Source organism: Crocuta crocuta, unplaced genomic scaffold (assembly GCF_008692635.1).
Source record: "Crocuta crocuta isolate KB4526 unplaced genomic scaffold, BGI_CrCroc_1.0 scaffold80, whole genome shotgun sequence".
NCBI lineage: Eukaryota > Metazoa > Chordata > Mammalia > Carnivora > Hyaenidae > Crocuta > Crocuta crocuta.
The window spans coordinates 1418561-1438599 of record NW_027527559.1 but is presented as its reverse complement, the minus strand read 5'-3'; the positions used below and the strand labels follow the sequence as shown (position 1 = coordinate 1438599).

The following is a 20039-nucleotide window of genomic DNA, read 5'->3' as shown; positions in this document are numbered from 1 at the left end:
GGAATGTACCATTTTTTTTTTTTTTTTTTTTTTTTACTTTAATTTATATTTTAGTTAAGGTACAGTGCAATATTGGTTTCAGAAATAGAATTTAATGATTCATCACTTACATACAACATCCAGTGCACTCGATGCTCGTCGTAGCAAATGTCCTCCTAAATGCCCATCACCCATTTAGCCCATTAACCCCCCTGCCCCCCACATCAACCCTCAGATTGTTCTCTTTCCATAGAGTCTCTTGTGGTTTGTTTCCCTATCTCCCTGCCCCTTTCCCATATATTCATCTGTTTTGTTTCTTAAATTGCACATATGAGTGAAATCATATGAAAGTGTCTTTCACTGATTTTATTTACCATAATACTATCTAGCTCCATCTATGTCACTGAAAATGGCAAGATTTCTTTTTTTTGATGGCTAATATTTCATTGTATATGTACCACATCTTCTCAGTTGAGGGATAGCGTGTCTGCGGACAAACCCCATAGTTTGGCTATTGTTGATAATGTTGCTGTAAACACTGGGGCGCATGTGCCCCTATGAACTGGCGCTCCTGTATTCTCTGGATAAATTCCTAGTAGTGCTTTTGCTGGGTCATGGGGTAGTTCTGTTTTTACCTTTTTGAGGAAGCTTCATACGGTTTTCCAGCATGGCTGCACCAGTTTGCCCTCTCACCAACAGTGCCAGAGAGTTCTCCTTTCTCTGCATCCTTGCCAACGATATCTTTGTTTCCAGAGTTGTTAATGTCAGCCATTTGGACAGGTGTGAGGTAGTATCTCATTGTGGTTTTTATTTGCATTTCCCTGATGATGAGTAATGTTGAGCATGTGTCTGTCAGCCATCTGGATGTCTTTGGAAAAGTGTCTATTCATATCTGTTGCACGTTTCTTTTTTTTAATAAATATTATAAGTTTTTTATTTATTTTGTGGGGGAGAGGGACAGAGAGAGAGAAAGAGGGAATCCCAAGCAGGCTTCACACTTTTAGCACAGGACCTGATGCATCCTTGAACTCATGAACTGTGAGATCATGACCTGAACCAAAATCAAGAGTCAGATGCTTAACCAGTTAGCCACCCAGGTGCCCTTCTTCTGCCCAATTCTTAACTGGGTTGTTTGTTTTTTTGGGTTTGGTAAGTTCTTTAAAATTTTGAATACTCACCTTTCATCAGATATGTTATTTGCAAATATCTTCTCCCATTCCAAAAGGCTGCCTTTTAGTTTTGTTGATTATTTCCTTCATTGCACAGGTTTTGCTTTGATGAAGTCCCAGTACTTCATGTTTGCTTCTGTTTGCCTTGTCTTCAGCAGTGTTTCTAGTAAGAAGTTGCTCTGGCTGAGGTCAAAGGTTGCTGCCTATGTTCCTGTCTAGGGTTTTGATGGCTTCCTGTCTCACATTTAGGTCTTTAATCCGTTTGGAATTTATTTCTTGTGTATGGTACAAACAAGTGGTCCAGTTTCATTCTCTTGCAGGTCACTGTCGAGTTTTCCCAACATCATTTGTTGAAGAGGCTATCTTTTTTCCATTGGATACTCTTTCCTACTTTTTCAAAGATGAGTTGATGGTATAGTTGTAGGTTTATTTCTGGGTTCTGTTCTGTTCCATTGATATGAGTGTCTGTTTTTGTGCCGGTAGTATACTAACTTGATAACTGCAGCTTCATCGTATAGCTTGAAATCCAGAATTGTGATGCCTCCAGTTTTATATTTCTTTTTCAGGATTGTTTTGGCTAGTTGGGGTCTTTTCTGTTTTCATACAAATTTTAGGATTGTTTGTTCTAGCTCTGTGAAGAGTGCTTGTGCTATTTTGATAGGGATTGCAGTGCATGTGTAGATGGGTTGGACAGTATAGACATTTTAACAATATTTGTTCTTGCAATCTATGAGCATGGAATGCTTTTCCATTTCTTTGTGTCATCTTGAACTTCTTTCATAAGTGTTCCATAGTTTTCAGAGTACAGATCTTTTACCTCTTTGGTTAGGTTTATCTGTAGATATCTTATTTTTGGTGCAATGGCAAATGGGATCAATTCCTTGATTTCTTTTTCTGCTGCTTTATTCTTGGTGTATATGTACATCGATTTTATATCCTGAGATTTTGCTCAATTCATGTATTAGTTCTAGCAGTTTTTTTGGTGGAGTTTTGGATTTTCTACATAGAGTATCATGTCATCCAAAAATAGTGAAACTTTGACTTCTCCCTACTGATTTGTATGCCCTTTATTTATTTCTTCTTTTCTGACTGCTGGTTTCCAGAATTATATTATAGTAAATAGTAATGGTGAGAGTGGGCATCCTTGTCTTATTATGGGAGAGGCCCTCAGTTTTTCCCTATTACGGATTGTATTAGCTGTGGGTCTTTCATATGTGGCTTATATGATGTTTATGTGTGTCCCATCTATCCCTACTTTGTTGAGAGTGTTATCAAGAATGAGTGCTTTATTTTGTCAGATGCCTTTTCTGCATCTATGGACAGGATTGTATGCTTTTTATCCTTTCTTTTAGTAATGTGGTGTATCATGTTGATTAATTTGTGAATATTGAACCAGCCTGCAGCCCAGGAATAAACCTCACATCATGGTGAGTAACTCTTTTAATGTACTGTTGAATTTGATTTTCCAGTACCTTGTTGAGAATTTTTACGTCTTAGTTCATCAGGGATATTGGCCTGCAATTCTCCTTTTTAGTGGGGCCTTTGTCTGGTTTGGGAATCAAGGTAATGTGGCCTCATAGAATGAACTTAGAAGCTTTTCCTTCCATTTGTACCATTTTTGGAACACTTTGAGAAGAGTAGGTAATAAGTCTTCTTTAAACATCTGGTAGAATTCCCCTGGGAAGCCACCTGGCTCAGGACTTTTATTTGTTGGGAGATTTTTGATTACTGATTCAATTTCTTTGCTGGTTATTAGTCTATTCAAAAATTCTATTTCTTCTTGTTTCCGTTTACAATCCTCTCCTTTCTGTCATCAATGGAGAAGCTCAGTAAATGAGGCTGCCCTGGCAGGATGCCTTCAGGGCCATACCCTTGATGCCTGGGACTGTCATTGTGCTCTTTCTTCTCAACTGCAAACATCTGCACGTATGTTTTACAGACTTCTCACTCCCAAAGCAAGATGTCAGTTCGAAGTGCCCAGGGGGCTCTCACGAAAGGCGCCAGCATGCTCCTTTGTGTGTGGGATAAGCCGAGGTACGTGTTCTGCACCATTACCCAGAGCCGTCCTTAGGGATTAGTCTCTAGCCACCCACTATGCAAGCTGGTTTAGTTATTCCCTCTTTTCTCTGCTGTCCCCTCTTCCTCCTCCATTTCTGCTTTGTCACTGTGTCACCAGTGTTCCCTGGACCTGCCAGAGAAGCTGTGTGCACTCCTGTTCCGATTTCAGAATCTGCTTCTCGGGGACCCCAAAGTGTCACGCATTGCTATGGCTGACATTGGGGCTCCTCCCTGTCTTTGAAACCTGTGGCCTTTCCACAATGCCACGTGGTTTTCCTCCAGGTAAATGGCTCCTACTTCTCCTTTGTTCTGTAATCAGATCATGTGATTCTGTGCTTGACACATCACATTTATGATTTTGAGCCTCTCTGACCAATAAAGTAAGAGGTCCACTGTGATGTTTTGTTCCCACTCTTCTGAGAATAATCTGATGTCTGTTACTATTAACATCTCCCGTGTGCTTAACTAGCTCTCCCACGCGAGCTGGTTTTAAAACAAAGAACTTCTGAAAGCTTGGCAGAGCTGTTTCTTGTTTTATTCCACCCACCACGTTTAATATTCAGAGGAAATTGTTTACTCGTAAATTGCCTTTATTACCCATCACTGCTGGGACATTATTTAGACACCATTAACATGTTTGTGCAGTTATTTTCATTTTTTTCTCAAAGGCATTTATGATTTCATATGCTTGAAAACCCAGGAATTTTCTCTTTTTTTGCCTATATGTATTACCTAATCTGACGAAGCTTTCTCAACTGAATTTCAAATGGATCTTCTTTTTTAAATAGATGCAGTGAAATTTGTCTTCATTGAAGAAAACAAAAGTCTATGGACACTAACCACATGTGGAAGCATGATTTATTTTATACTAGGTTATGTCAAGTAAAGCATAACTGAAACTAAATAACCTTCGTCAGTGGAGTGCTTAAAGACGTTTTCTCTAGGAAAATTCTGAGACCATGGAAACAAGACTTGGAGTGCTTCCTAGTTGAGCAGTATTCCACAGAGTGGGAAAAAGCTGTGCTTGGTCATTTTCATTATAGTTAATCTTATGATCCTATTTCGTCCAAGAGTTTTATAAACTCTTCACAGGAAGAGATCCCATATGTCTTCTATAAATCCTTGAAAACTGGCCAATTGTCCAGGAGGGAAAACAAACTCACCATCTTATGAAACTGATCCATTCATTTGGGGACATTTGTATTTCCTGGTATTTCTTTCTTATGATTATATTCTTTACTTAGTTATCACTAATTTTACTCCTGGTATCACATAGTAAAAAGAAAAAAAGCATAATCCTTAGAATTGACGTCTTTCAATTATGCAGGATGGCTTTCATTTCCATATCTTCTTCCTTCCTCCCAGTGAAGTACTGTCACCACGACGGGCAAGTCTCATGTGCTCAGGGCTATCTCTGGCCCATCCTCGTCCCAGGAGTGCAGGGATACTGCCTCTGGGAACGAGCAGGGAGACGGGACACTGGGCTATGAAGCAGAATGAAAGTGAACGGTTTACCTATTTCAAGGAAAAGAAACAGAGAATATTGATTTGGTTAAGAAATATTTTAGATACGAAAATGTTTATAGGTAATAGTACATCCTGATGTGCTGTGGCCTGGCATTCTGTAGCATGAGAGTCCTTTTTAGTTTGCACTGTAAATCACACGATAGTAATTTCTCCTGCTTTGTTGCATTTTCCAGGGGAATGTGCTGGAACCAGCCCGTAGGACCGCTTTCTCAGAATGACACAAATCAGAATTGCCTTCTCATTCTGTGTTTTAAATAGACCTCAGTGCCATCCCAGTGACAGAAACTGTGTACCCCCAGAATGTACTGTTCGAGTCCAGGGACAGCGCATTTACTGGCGTGCACGGTTTGAGGTCCTTACATAGAAAGGAGACCATTGGGGTTCACGAGTTCAAGGTTTACTCTAAAATGCAATGGTTTTACTACCTCTCGTTTCTCAGTTGTATGTGACGCCCAGCCTTTTCTCACCTAACGCCTTTAAGGAACTCAAACGAGAAACAAATGAGAAGGAATGCGGCAGAATCTGCATTTTCTAATTTGTGATCATACATTGTTGCTGGCACCTCCCTGTCTAAAAGTTCTTCCCACCTCCAGAAATGATTTAGGATTCTCTCTTATTCATATCTTCCCAGTGGAGTCAACTGAGTGGTTCGTAGAATGAGGGTGTTCATTCCAGGTTCCTCTCTTCAGAATGATCTGTTATCCCTCTCTCTACTTCGTTACTTTCTGCTCTTGACCTGCAATAGTCAGGGTTTTGTCATTGCGATTACTCTGTTTCTTTTTTGAATGCCACTCATGGCTTCCAAACTGATAAAACTTGGTTTTATTTGGCTCCCTTCTTGCCTGTTGCTGGGTCCTTCTCTATGATGAAGTTTGTGCTCAAATGTCACCTCCTCTGAGAAGTCTTCGCCTAAAAGAGATTCCACCCCCATCGCTCTTAGTACATAACGTGCCACATATTTGAGATTCTTTGCGTTTGTTGCTGGTTTGTTTATGTAGGTGTGGTACACACATATGTAGTTGTGTATTCATGTACACACCTAATTTCATCTCTCCTTTCCCACCAGCATGTACATTTTAGAGACGAGGATCTGTTCACATTTGGTGGCTGTGTACTCACTGCTTAGCACATGATGTGAACAGAGTAGGTCCTTAGCCCACAGGTGTAGATGAATACGCGCGGAGAGGGCGTGGGTGTTGTCAGGTTGAAACAACAGAGTGGTGAACCGAAGACGTCGAGAACCAGACACAGGAGCCAAGGGGAAAGGGCTGAGCACAGCTTTGTGGAAAAGGGCTCTCGGGCGAGGTTGTGCGGCCTGGGGGTAGCAGCAAGCCGGGAAGTCGCACCCTGAGACTGGGGAGGGGGGTATATAGGACTGTAGTTCCGGTTGGAGACCCGCGAGGGCAGGTTTCCTTATTCTCGCTCTTTCTGGGTTGGGTTTCGTTTCTGCTGAGGTGACGTGTCTTCTGAAAAACCGGTGGCAGGAAGCTGGTGGCGGAAAGTCCCGAGGCGGTTACAAGATGGAGTCCGATCCGCCATCTTGGTGTCCTTCCCTAAACCCGCCAGACATGTCAGATGTCATGGGCACATTCATGCCAGGGGATTTCATGTCAGCTAACGCCTTCCTGAGTCGCTTTATATGAAAGTGCAGGTTTGATAGAAGAGTTCTTAATTGGTAAGATTAGAAATTCTTATTCAATGGAGAATTTTAATAGTGTTGTATTTTAGTATTTAATCAGAAGATTTTGTTGGGTAGTTGTGTAGAGCTTCCTTGAATTTGCCTGGATTTTGAGATCACCTTTCTGGAGTAAATCATACCCAGACTGTACCATCAATTATTTTCAGTTTAAATTTCTGTAAAATGGTTCAAAAACTTTAAAAACAACACGTGAAAATCAATATGCAGAGGCACCTGGATTTGTGGTGTTTCTCCTCATCGAATTCAGTACCGTCACTGTGTCTTCTTCCCCCAGCATTCAGCTTAATTTTCACAGGAACACCAGTCTTTTGTATTGTACCTCACCTTTTACATGCCTGTATGGTAAGTCAGGTGCTTAACTGACACTGACCAGCACTACAGGGCTTACAAGCAAACATCAGATTCTTGGTGAATTCAGACTTAGCCTTGGAGGCGGAAGGGAGGCTGCCCACCAGCATTAGTGGTGAATGTGCCCTAGGGAACAGAGTCGGTATTTTGGGGTGGGAGGAAGAGACTTTGTGAGGAGAGGTTTAGTTCATTAGAGATCTGGTAAGAAAACACCAGATGTGTTAGTTTAAAAAAGATATTTTTATTAATTTATATTTACTTAGATACAAAGAATCTACTGGGTTGGCCATTTTAATATCACTCTTTTAACAGATTAGATTTCGATAATTATCCGAAATGGAAATGGAAAATATTTGCAGATAGGAATGCTTTTGTAAGCTTTTTATTGTAGCCAGTTGCCCACTGGAGGTTTCTTAGGACCTAACTGTTTATGTATTGATGAGCACATACTTATGGAACATTCGCCATGCTAGTCAGCGGGAATACACTGAAGACAAAACGCAGATGCTTCTGGTTGCTTGGAGAGATGTGCTGAGCGTCGTCTTTGCCGGTGCTTAAGTACTCTAGTCTTCCGCTCTGTGGTCCCTCCCGGGGCTGGCTGACTCCTGTGGCTGCAGCCAGACTCTGGTGGCTGTTAGTTCACTTCTCTGAGGCTGGCTGTTCACACATAGGCTCCACATGACCTTCTTTTTCTTTGTCCCTGTAACCCTGCCGTCCCTCATTCTGTGACCATGGGAGGCGGGAAATGGTCCTTTGCTAGGAGCCCTGGGGATCCTTAACTGTTCCATGTGATCCCTCTACCCCTCCTCTGAACCTCCTCCTAAATCCTTTATAAATTGACTCCTCCTAAATTATCCTAATTTAAGCAGGCCATCTGTTTTCTGTTGAGACTTTTTGGATATAAGATTCTTTGAAAAATACTGAAGTGGTTTTTGACTTGTTAAGAAAGATTGAAACATTTTGGCAAATTTTAGTAGTGATTTTATGTTAAGATAGTGCTGATTGTGCTTTGCAAGCTTGGCAGTTAAGTGAACTGTTAACTTGGTTAATTACCAAGAATGTAATAATTATTACAGTGAAAATCAAACTTGCCGAAACTTAAGAGGCTTGGTGGAGCATTTTTAGAGTGTATGGAGCTGAAAAATAATATTTAAGGGTTGAGACAAGGACAAAGAGCAGTGGGCCATGCGCCTACATGAGTGTAGGTCCGTAGTATTAAGTCAAACGTTGGCAGTTGTGTCCGGTATGTGTGGTGCTTTAAACGTTAATGAATCACAACTGATTATCATTTTATCAGATGAATGCAAAGATGGTTCAGCATTAAGAAATCTATTCATATGATTTGCATTAAATTAAAAAGAAAGTCCATATGAACACACTTGTGCTCAAAAATCAATCGAAAAATCAACCCCGAAACTATTTTTAAGCTGTAAAAGGTGGAAACAGCCCATCATTTGTAAATATAAACTTTTACATTTGATGTCTACATATTAGAAGCATGCTCAATAATGTTAAGAACAAAACAAAATCCAACTGGTTTCGCTGTTGTCTGACTTTATAATGGAGGCCTAACTACTATAATAGATAAAGAAAAATAAGAATTATAAATATTGGAAAAGGAAAGATAAACTTATTTCCAGATATTATAATCTTAATAATCTTAAAAACCTACAAAACATAGTGAATAATTTGTTAGAATTAATTTAGAAATTAATTTTGATGGGAATAATATCAACATAAACATCAATAGTTTTTTCATCCCACTGGTAGGAATAATTAGTTGAGATCTATATGACAAAATTAACATTTAGCGTAACAAGCAAAAATATCACATTCCTAAGAATAAACATAAAAGAAATCGTACAGAAAGAATAGAAGAAATTTAAATTTTTTAGTAAAGGTTATACAGATTAAACAGTGAAAATATTCAGTGTTATTATCTGTTTCTCCTAAATTATTCTTTATATTGAATGCGATCCCGGTCACACTAAATCTCTAGATCATGTAGAAGACCAAATGAGAGAGCATAGCAAAGTAAAACAAAAGACAAAAACAACGATGGTCAGATATGGAGACATATTACAAAACTCAAAGAATGGAAGTAGGAAGGCAGTAACACAATGGACGACACACTACAGTGGGAACAGATCAAGCCTCTGGAGTCATACCCAGTGCACTAAGGTCCTGCCGTGTTTCGAGAGAGAACACAATTTCAAAGCAGGGGAAAAAGAATGGATTTTGAGGAGCAAATGCTGATCTCTTAGAATTTAAACAAATTTATGATTTGTACAATATTAAAAAATGCATAGCAGTTTAAAAACTAACTGCATTGAATCACCATAGGGACATTCTCCATAGTATAAGAGACCTTTTGCAATAGGTTATACAGCTGAGAGCCATAAAGAGTTAGATACATTTACCAAGTAATGATTGTAAATATAATTTTAAACACTTTTTTAGGATGAAAGATAACCTGAAGTAAACAAAAACAAGCCGTATCTTGTAGAAAAGATGATGATTTATGATTAATCATATAGAGAGGGTTTCTTTAAATCAGTAAGAGAAATATAAACAAACCACCAATAAAAAACAGGCAATGACTGTAACTTCACAGAAACTTATAAGTTTCTCAAGCTCACTTAACAGTGAAAGGTACAAGAATTGTAATAGCATTAAGATTTTATATAATCAACAGATTTTCAAACTTAAAAAATAACTTGGTAACTTTAATTTGAGATGAGAACAAAAGTAAATGGTAACGTTCAAATATTGATTGGATCTAATGTTTAGAAAGTAGTCAAGAATTTTTTCTTTCTCCCTCTTTCCAAAAATATTACATGTTTTGCCCCCTCCCCCAAATGTTTATCTTAGCAATTCTCCTAACAGGAAAAATTGGAAATTACCTAAGTACCCATCCCAGGGAATGTTTATTTATTTTAATGTTTTATTTATTTCTGAGAGACAGAGAGAGACAGCATGAGCAGGGGAGGGTCAGAGAGAGAGAGAGGGAGGCACAGAATCTGAAGACAGGCTCCAGGCTCCGAGCTGTCAGCACAGAGCCTGACATGGGGCTTGAACCCACGAACCGTGAGATCATGACCTGAGCCAAAGTCAGATGCTTAACCGACTGAGCCACCCAGGCGCCCCAGTAGGAATGTTTAAATCAGTCTTTCCTTCCTTCCTTCCTCCCTCCCTCCCTCCCATCCCCTCTCTCTCTCTCTTTCCCTTCCTTCCCTTCCTTTTTNAGCTGTCAGCACAGAGCCTGACATGGGGCTTGAACCCACGAACCGTGAGATCATGACCTGAGCCAAAGTCAGATGCTTAACCGACTGAGCCACCCAGGCGCCCCAGTAGGAATGTTTAAATCAGTCTTTCCTTCCTTCCTTCCTTCCTCCCTCCCTCCCTCCCGTCCCCTCTCTCTCTCTCTTTCCCTTCCTTCCCTTCCTTTTTGTTTTCTTTCTTTCTTGTAATATAATCAGAAGCCAGTGGAAAAAAAGGGAAGGTAAATATATTTACCCATTTATCTGTGACAAAGTTTGGAAATAGCTGATGTTATCTATGGTGTAAGCTCTAAAATCCCCTCAATTCATGTGCTTGTGCAGAAAGATGTAGGTAAATTAATAAAAATGCTGGAAACATGGAAAATAATTTTGGAATTTTGGATTTTTTCCATATGTTTCCTTGTCTATGGAGAGCATTTTCTGTCACGCTTTGCAAAAACCTGTCAAAGTTTATGCTGGTATTTCTGTAAATGAAGGAGAAGAACTGACTTCCTGGGTACTTCTTGTTCCCTACTGTTTATGGTAAGTAGAGTCCTCACATTCAGACTTTGGTACCACTTAGTGAACACATCGGCCAATTGCTGTGTTCACTTTTTAACTTTGTATAGGAGAAAATTCCAAGGAGTAAGCAAGTTTTCTTTCTTTCTTTCTTTTTTTTTTTAATTTATTTCTAGGAGAGAGAGAGAGACAGCGTGAGCAGGGGAGGGTCAGAGAGAGAGGGAGTCACAGACTGAAACAGGCTCCAGGCTCCGAGCTGGCAGTCAGCACAGAGCCCGATGCGGGGCTCGAACCCACGAACCGCGAGATCATGACCTAAGCGAAAGTCGGACGCTTAACCGACTAAGCCACCCAGGCGCCCTGGAGTAAGCAAGTTTTCTAAAGCTACAGGTCTGGTATGTGTGGGAGATGCTGATAGCCACTATTAATAGTTTATTTTTCTTCAAAAAGTATTTAAAAATTTTTCTTACTTAGAACAATTTTAATGGATTTTAAAAGAGACTATGCTGGCATGATAGACACCCCAGAATATTGGGGAGAGTGGAAGGCTCCGTCCCTTCCCATGACAGTTGTAAAACTTTTGTCGATCCGGTAATTCAGAAGTATCCACTACAAATATGGGGAGAATTGTGCGAGCAAACACAGCGTGACATGAACCGTGCCGTCTAGATGGCGCTTTGTTCTCCAGCTGCTTGAGTTCAGGGATGCCGTTACCTAGTGCGGTGTCTCAGGCCCCACCGTCATACGCTGAGTAGGACTGCGTGTGTTAAATTAATTGTTTTCCTAATTAAAAAATGTACATGCTGGAGGACAATGCATCACATTGCTGTAGCTGTTCCGGAGCCTGTGGTGCATTTCTTTGCATGGGGGAGAATGCTTTTTAATCATCATGTTACATGACTGATTGGCTTAGAGATGATTAATATTTTAGTGCCACCAAATATCTTTTTTCGAGAATAAATCATTTCAGTCAGTGTATATATTAACCTGAAAACTGTAATTCACTTATTTTTAGCCAAAAATAATTTTAAAATTACAGTAAGTAATCTAAATGTGAAAGCTAAAGTAAAATTTTTACTTAATTTTGCTAGTAGGCTTTAGAATTTCTTTGTATTTATCCTGTAAGTGTCTGCTGGTAGGCACTATTGCTACTTTGGTCTGAATATGTGTCTTCCCTGACCCCCCAGATTCCTATGTTGACGTGCTAATCCCCAAGGTGATGGTATTAGGTATCAGCTCATGAAGGCAGACCCCCTGTGATGGGATTACTGCCCTTCTGAAAGAGGCCTCAGAGGGTGCCCCAGTCAGCTCTGTCCTGTGAGGTCACAGCACAAGGATGGCTGTGTTTCTCCAACTAGAAACCATCCCTCACCAGACACCGGATCAGACCTGCCAGTGCCTTGGTCTCGGATTTCCTAGACTCTAGAATTGTGGGAAATAAATTATCTCTCTCTTTTTAAGTTTATTTATTTCTTTTTGAGAAAGAAAGAAAGAGGCAGGGAGAGGGGAGGGGGGAGAGAGAGAGAGAGAGAGAGGTGAGAGAGAGGGAGGGAGGGAGGGAGAGAGAGAATCCCAAGCAGGCTCCTCACTGTCAGCACAGAGCTGGATATGGGGCTTGGTCCCACAAGCAGTGAGATCGTGACCTGAGCCAAAATTAAGAGTTAGACATTCAGTCTACTGAGTCACCCAGGTGCCCCCATATCTCTGTCTTTTTTAAGCCACTCTGTTGTAGCAGCCCAAATGGACTAAGACAGTTGGTTAAATGTATTTAAAAATAATATTTATTCCTGTCCCTACCTCACTGTCTAGGACATTGTCTTGTATAGAGAATGATCAAAAAATTTTTGTTAACTGAGTAGTTACTTACTTTAAGTATATATTGCACTCATAACAACTTTTAGATGCCACAGATATCCGAGGAAATATTAGAAGTAAGTTTGCTTTAAAGGTTTCTTTGCAGAGATCCAATAACTATATTATTAATTTCATGATAAAAAGATAAAAAATGCTTTGATATATGACTTATGTCTCTTTCTTATAGTGGTCTGTGGGAATAGGGCATCTGTCTTTCACATCCCTGTGTCGTGGAAACTGGAGACCTTTGGGTGGGGAAATAGCACTTAGCAGTAGGCTTCAAGGTGAACTTCTCTGAGGAATCCTGCAAATGGCGTTTCTCTCACCTATTTCACAAATGTTGCTCTTAGTGCCCCTAATCAGTGTTATGCACATGCACATCAGCTCCTCTCTGAGAATTAATTCTCTTGCGGAATTTGGCATTTAGACAGTTTAATGGGATGACATGATGTGGTCAGTTGACCTTGTATGTTAGGGTTTTTCTTGTTTTACATCTGCTTACCAATAGGTAATTACTTTTCTCTCTTGTCCTTACCACACCCCATGTTGATAATCTAATAATCCTGTATGGCTTGGTAATATTTAATTGGAATTTATCAACAAATATTGCATATGTATAATTATAATTATATATAATACATTATGTAAAAAGAATGTAAAAAGAATCCTTTTTCTTAACCATAGAATACTCACCCCCACCAGAAAAAGAAAGTTCTAGAAGCTCCTAGGTAATTTCCTTGGATTCTTCTCAGATTTCCCTCATCCTGCATTTCCTCTGCAGTCTTTCTATGACTTATAAACATTGGCTTAACACTGGGGATCTAGCTCTCATTCTGTTTTGGCCCTCTGGTGTTTATACTGGGCCTTCCTGGAGTTTGGCTCATGGGCTCAGACTTGGACTTGTCTTCTGGTTTGCTTTTAGTTCCAGCCCTTAGAAGTCAGTTCAGTTGCTGGTCAGTTAACAGCCTTGCCTCCATCACTCACAGGAACATATATACACAAACAAATTAGGTCTGTCATTATTATTTTATAAGATGAGAAGTCTTCATGAGAAAGAGAATAAGGTAGGTCTCTTTCATGTTGATTATATTGAATTGGCATAAGATCTGTTTCTGGGCTCAACATCCTTAGCCTTTTCCAGTAAAATATGCTTTCTTAAGACTTGTATGTTTCACATTGTTCTTAAACTCTGGGGTTCTGTCTTCTAACTTCACTGTGATTTTACTGCTTGTCATTTGTGGGGTTTTTTTTTGTTTGTTTGTTTTTGTTTTTTTTACAACTATGATGAGCTCCTCTGGTTATCTGTGGGAAGGTAAATATTTTATACTGTAAGAAATTCAGTGACGGATTCAAATACTTGAAATGTATCAAAAGGCAATTAAGCTTCCTCTGTTTGATACTAGATAGAACTAAGTTCGGCAGGGATGTTCTGCCAAAGATTTCTTCTGGCTCCTTTCCTGGAAGCCTTCTGAGAAAAGTCAGCTAGCAAACACCAGATTGGGACAGAAGATGTTGACCTCTGCCCTGCTGTGGTCTAGGAGTCTGACCTTAAGCAGGGCCTATCACTTTTCTCTGCCTTGGTTTCCTAACTTGTCAAATTGGTAGATGAAGAGAGAATTTTAATTCTCTTGATCCTGGGATCTGGGCTTGGGAAGAATAGATTTGTTCTGGAATACGGGAGCTTACTTGGGTCTCTGTAACTCTGAAGCCAGGATCTTACCTTCACTCTTGACTGCACCCATTCCCGAGTTCTGGTGCCTGGTCCCATGTGTAAGATCCTCCAGACCACATGGTAACCGTGAAATCCCCACAGCTCTTAGGTCCCAGGATATGGTCTGTAAACCCAGAGAAGCGCCAGGTTCCAGGCTATAGGAGAAGCGGCGTGGCTCGGAGTTTGGTGTCACCAGGTAGCGGCCCTTGTGGACCAGACTCCTACTCCCCATTTGCCGGGGTGACGGCCGTGAAAGCTGCCATAGGTCACCTCTGCCCATCTTTCCTGTATTCCACCAAAGTGAAGGGAGAGTTTGTGCGTGGCTCGTGGACGTGCCCCTCGGGTGGCGTGGGAATCCCGGCAGTGTCGTGGCTCATGTGTTCATGCCTCGTGGACGTGCCCCTCGGGTGGCGTGGAAGGCGTGGAAGTACTGGCAGTCGTGTGGCTCACGGTTCTCAGGTTCCTCTGGTTTCGTCTTCATTCTTTCTCCTCCTCCCAGCATTCCCCGTCCAGGTGCTGCATGCTCTTGCCTGGCGCTTTTCTGGTCGAAGTCCTGGAGTCTGTCCCAAAAGTCCTTTTCTTCCTTGTCCCTCGGTTACGTCCCCTCTCGGCTAGTGGTGTAGAGAGGAAGCCACATGTTAAAGTCACGTCTGTTACAAGTGAAGGGCTCCAAGTTTCTTAAAATCACTTAATCTTTGGACATGTCTGTATTTTATTTTATTTTTACTTTTTTTTTAAAATTTGATAATTTTATTTCATTTTTATTTTGATATCTCTTTTTTTTATTTCTAGGAGAGAGAGAGAGACAGCGAGAAACAACTTAATCTTTGGACGTGTCTGTATTTTATTTTATTTTTACCTTCNCCAGGCTCTGAGCTGGCAGTCAGCACAGAGCCCGACGCGGGGCTCGAACCCACGAACTGTGAGATCATGACCTAAGCGAAAGTCGGACGCTTAACCGACTAAGCCACCCAGGTGCCCCTGGACGTGTCTGTATTTTAAAAGGAGTTAACACATTGGAAAAGGGTAGGCTAGAAACGAGAAACTTTCTGGCTTCGTAGTATTCCAGATACTCAAAATATACAAACATTTTTACGACAGAACAGCTTTTCCAGAGCCTCATAAATCACGCCATAAAGATGCCCAGCGCACTTGCTTACTTTCCTATGTATATACAGCAGGGTAGTGACATTTAAAACATAAAAAAGTAACCATTCTCTCAGTTTTACCAGGTTTTTTTCTTTTCTATTAAAAGACCAGTTGCTGATTCTCCTGTGTACTTTCATATTTAATTCATTTCTTTTACACTTGTCTCCACAGTGGAAGCTTTGTCTTTAACCCCAGGCATGTTAATGAAATTCTGCTGTTTTTGGAATGACTGTGTTTTGAAGATTTTAGTATTCTGGGAAACTTGAAAACCATGTTAAATCAAAATGTGAAATGTCCACTTAGCACTTTGTTATGAATTTCAATCCTAAAAAAAATCCTAATACTCAGCTATTAGGAGAATCTTCCACTGAGTCCAGGAGAAAACAATGTTTAAGAGCTTTCAGCACAAATGTCTCTGTTGTTACTGACAGAGCCAATGATGATGATACCTCGACTGCTGACAGTTGTGTGGAGTTAAGTTTTTAAAAATGCTCCGAGCTATCTTTTCCTGTCCTCTTCCCTGTTTTCTGTTTGTCCTGGCAGAAGGAAGTGCTGTTTCTACAAAAGGAATCATTTTATTTGGGAATGAAAATTTGAGTGGAGATGGGCTCGTGTGGCCTTGACAAAAGGTGCCAGTAAACTTCACATAAGCAGCTCTTGTGAGAGCTCTGTCCTTTTTGGCGACAACCCAGTCCCTCTCCTAACCTTCAGGACCCCGCTGGTGGGCGGATGGGGGGGAGGGAGCAGGGAGTAGTCTCAGGACCAGCAATGAGGTGGTGGCCGCTGTGGTTTTGATAGTATCCGGTTCATGCTGGTGCGTCTCAGCCTGCCTCCTCCCTGGCCTTCCACATCCTCGTCAGTTCGTGCAGCCCACTGCTCCATTTTGTAAAATTTATCTTGAATTTTCCCTCTATTCCGTTCTCCTTGTATTTTCCCCTTTCCTGCGCCAAGCCATCTGTTAGTCAAGCGGTGTGGTCAGGTTGAAGGGTATGTTTGTCTTGGTCTTCAGTTGCTGCTTTGTAGTATTCTCGAGTCAGGTACTTAGGTAGCTTTTAAAGTTTTTCTGAGATGCCTATGAAATAGATACTTTTTTTTTGTTCCAGTTTCATAATAAAAACTGAGACTCAGAGTGTTAAATGAGGTGTTCAAGCTCACAATAAGATTAAGGAGTTTCTTAACAATTATGGTGTTTTGTGTGCTTGGTGGCGTGACAGGTGCCAGGAAGGGCATGGAGGTGGCTTCATCCTCTTTATCCAGGGAGAGATAATAGAGCCTTTCAGGCTGGAAGGGAGGCTTTACCCCTCAGCATTTATAAAGCTGCTTTACCTTTTATTAGGCCATTCACTCTCTCTCCTGTGAAAGGTGAGTGTCCTGTCTCTAAGTGACTGGGGACAGGGGTTTGAGAAGGAGATGGTATGTTTAGGGAACTGTTTTTCAGTTGAGGCTACATGTTCAAATCAAGAGGGTAAGATGCCCTTGTCTTGTGCTGAGTCGCGTGGCGCACAATAGATACTAGGTGGGTCTGAATTGAGAGAAAGTGTACAGGTTATAGGAGGTGGCCCAGGAAAGTAGAGCTAGCACAGGCATGTTGCAGATGCCCGGACTCAGACAACAGCATGGTTAGACTTATGGGGACATCACTAAATTCTGAGTTTTTCTGAGCTCTACTTGGATGTTAATAAACATGCGTGCGTGCGCACAGACACACACTTATGAATCATGATCATTAAAAGAAAACACTGGTTATTTGAGTGGTTGTTAGAAGAGTCGGAATACTGGAAGGAATTGTCGTATGGACAGTGACAAACTGCTTTACGGATTTCTGATGAAATTATACCCGAGGGCAAAGATAGTGTGGCTGAACCCTTGGAAGTATTAAAAAACTAAGTAAGAGGGATTATATCTTTAATATTCAGATTTCGCCAAGTATAAAAGCTATCTAGAAAAATATAAAAGATTAATGTTAAATTTATTTTCATTTCTCCTCCTCCAGCTCCTTACCACCTCTGCCATTCACCAATGTTTGGCGCCTTTTCTTTCCTAAACCCTTGGGTAACATTCTCCCTTGACCGTATTTTGTCCCCAAGCAGTTAGCCATTTCAGAATGAGAGCCAGGAAACAATTATCCCCAGGTGCATGGGAATAAAGTCCCCAGTGTTTTCTTTAGTTGTCAAGCCGTTATTGGTGGCAAATTGTTTTAGACATGTGATCAGATAAGAATTGATTTTCCGTGGGGCGCCTGGGTGGCTCAGTCGGTTAAACACCCAACTTTGGCTCGGGTCATGATCTTGCGGTTCGTGGATTCAAGCCCCATGTCGGGCTCTGTCCTGACAGCCAGCTCAGAGCCTGGAGCCTGCTTCAGATTCTGTGTCTCCCCCTCTCTCTGACCCTTCGCTGCTCACGCTGTCTGTCTGTCTCTCTCTCAGAAATAAATAAAAAACCTTAAAAAATAAAAAAATAAAATTAAAAAAATTGATTTTCCAAAATAATTAGACAAGTTCCAGTTCTGGCTGAAAAAAGTAAGAAAAAAAAAGTACTCTCATTTTTTAACCCAATTTTTTAGAGCAGTTTTAGATTCACAGCAAAATTAAGGGGCAGGGACAGAGATATATAATATACTGCCTCTCCCACACATGCATAGACTTCCCCATTATCAACATCCCCCACTAGAGTGATTCATCTGTTACAGTTGATGTATCCGCATTGACATCATAGGTTACTGTTAAGGCTCATTCTCAGTGTTGTACTTTCTGTGGGTTTGGACGAGCGTGTAAGTGACATGTATCCATCGTTGTGGTATCACATGGAGTAGTTTTACTGTCCTAACAGTCTTCTCTGTTCCCCCTGTTCATCCCCCGTTCCACCCTGGCCATCTCTGATCTTTGTCAAAAGATCAGTGTCTGCACACGTTTGCCTTCTCTGTGAAGTCATGTAGTTGGAACCATACAGCTTGTAGACTTTTCAGATTGGCTTCTTTCTCTTGATAACATGCATTTAAGCTTCCTACTTGTTTTTTGATGGCATTGTAGCCCCTGTCTTTTTAGTGCAGAATAACACTGCTCTAAGTGGATGTATCCCTCACTTACTGAAGGACTTCTCGGTTGTTCTCAAGGTTTGGCAAGCATGAATAAAGTGGCTGTAAACATTCGTGTGCAGGTTTTTGTATGAAAATATGTCTTCACTTCTGTCAGGTGAATACCAAGAAGTGTGATTGTTGAACCAGATGGTAAGGACATCTTTAGTTTCATAAGATACCGCTAACCTGTCTTCCCAAGGGTTGGTACCATTCTCATTCCCCTCAGCAGTGAAAGTTCCTATTGATCCACATCCACACCGGGATTTGCGATGTCAGTGTTCTGGATTTTGGTTGTTCTCATAGGTGTGTAGTGGCAGCTCATTGGTTTTATCATTTTCTTGATGACCTATGACGTGGAACATCTTTTCTTCTCCTTATTTGTCATCTGTATATCTTCTTTGGTGAGGCATCTGTTAAGGTCTTCGGCCCATTTTGTATTGGGTTATTTGTTTTCTTGTTGAATTTCAAGAGTTCTTGGTATATTTTGGATAAGAGTCCTTTTTCTGATGTGTGTTTTGCGAATTCTTTTCCCAGCCTTTAGCTTATCTTCTCATTCTCCTGACATTGTCTTTCTCAGAGCAGTAATTTCTGATTTCAATGAAGTCCATGTTATCAATCATTTATTTCATGCATGGGTCACAACTTTGGTGTTGTATCTAATAAAAGTCATTGCCATACCCAAGGTTATCTGGGTTTTCTCTTCATTATTATTTAAAGACACATGAATATTAAGTGAAATTACATCTTTTAAATCTTCATAATCACACTTGAGTCCTTTCTCTTAAAGCAAAAGATAAAAAGAAGACAACATATCTTTAATATTTCATACCATAATGCAGTGATATAAGGAATACATGTAACACAAGCATAAGTTTAATAGCCACCTATACATGGGGGTGAGGTGGTCTGTTTCATTATCTAAATTTTAGAATATAGAATAAAAAGGAATTAATATTACTTTTTATCACTAAAATTTCAGTAAGCAAGTTGCATGGTGGGATATTCTTCATGTACTGATGGCAATAACTGCTAAAAATAAAAAAAGTACTAGATATTCCTTTATGGTTTTTAAACAAACGTTCACTTTATTTTATTTTTAAGATTTTTTAAAATGTTTGTTTATTTTTGAGAGAGAGCTACAGAGAATGAGCAGGGGAGGATCAGAGAGAGAGGGAGACACAGAATCTGAAACAGGCTTCAGGCTCTGAGCTGTCAGCACAGAGCCCGATGCGGGGCTTGAACCCACGAACCATGAGGTCATGACCTGAGCCAAAGTCAGATACTCCACCGACTGAGCCACCCAGGCGCCTCACAAATGTTCACCTCATGTAGCGTTAGCAGCAGTGCTGTGTTGTAGGTATTTTTATGTCCATTTTAAAGATGAGGTTGGGTTCTTGGAGGCTCACTGACTCTCCAGGGAGACGGTACTGCAGAGTGGCTGTTGGTGCTTGTTGAAGGCAGCGGTGTGATGCCAGCAGTGCAGAATGTGCATGGGCTTCGGTTCTCGCACGTGGGCAGCGGCTGGCCTACCTTCAGTGGCTTGAGCGTAGCGGGGCTGAGTTCTCTGCAGCTGTCTGTCCCCTCCCTCTTGGTGACAGAGTGATGGCACAGGTACAGCACTGTCTTTCTGGAAGCACACAGAGACAATGGCAGGGCAGAGGGGAGAGTGGTTCCAGTGTCAGGAAAGCAG

The 20039-nt window shown here is 40.9% G+C and overlaps 1 protein-coding gene across 1 annotated transcript in view; it reads left to right on the top strand.

Moving 5' to 3' along the window:
• The window catches only part of LOC144236384 (uncharacterized), a 613069-nt gene that overhangs the window by 6764 nt on the left and 586266 nt on the right, over positions 1-20039 (top strand). The gene's annotated exons all lie outside the window — the stretch shown is intronic.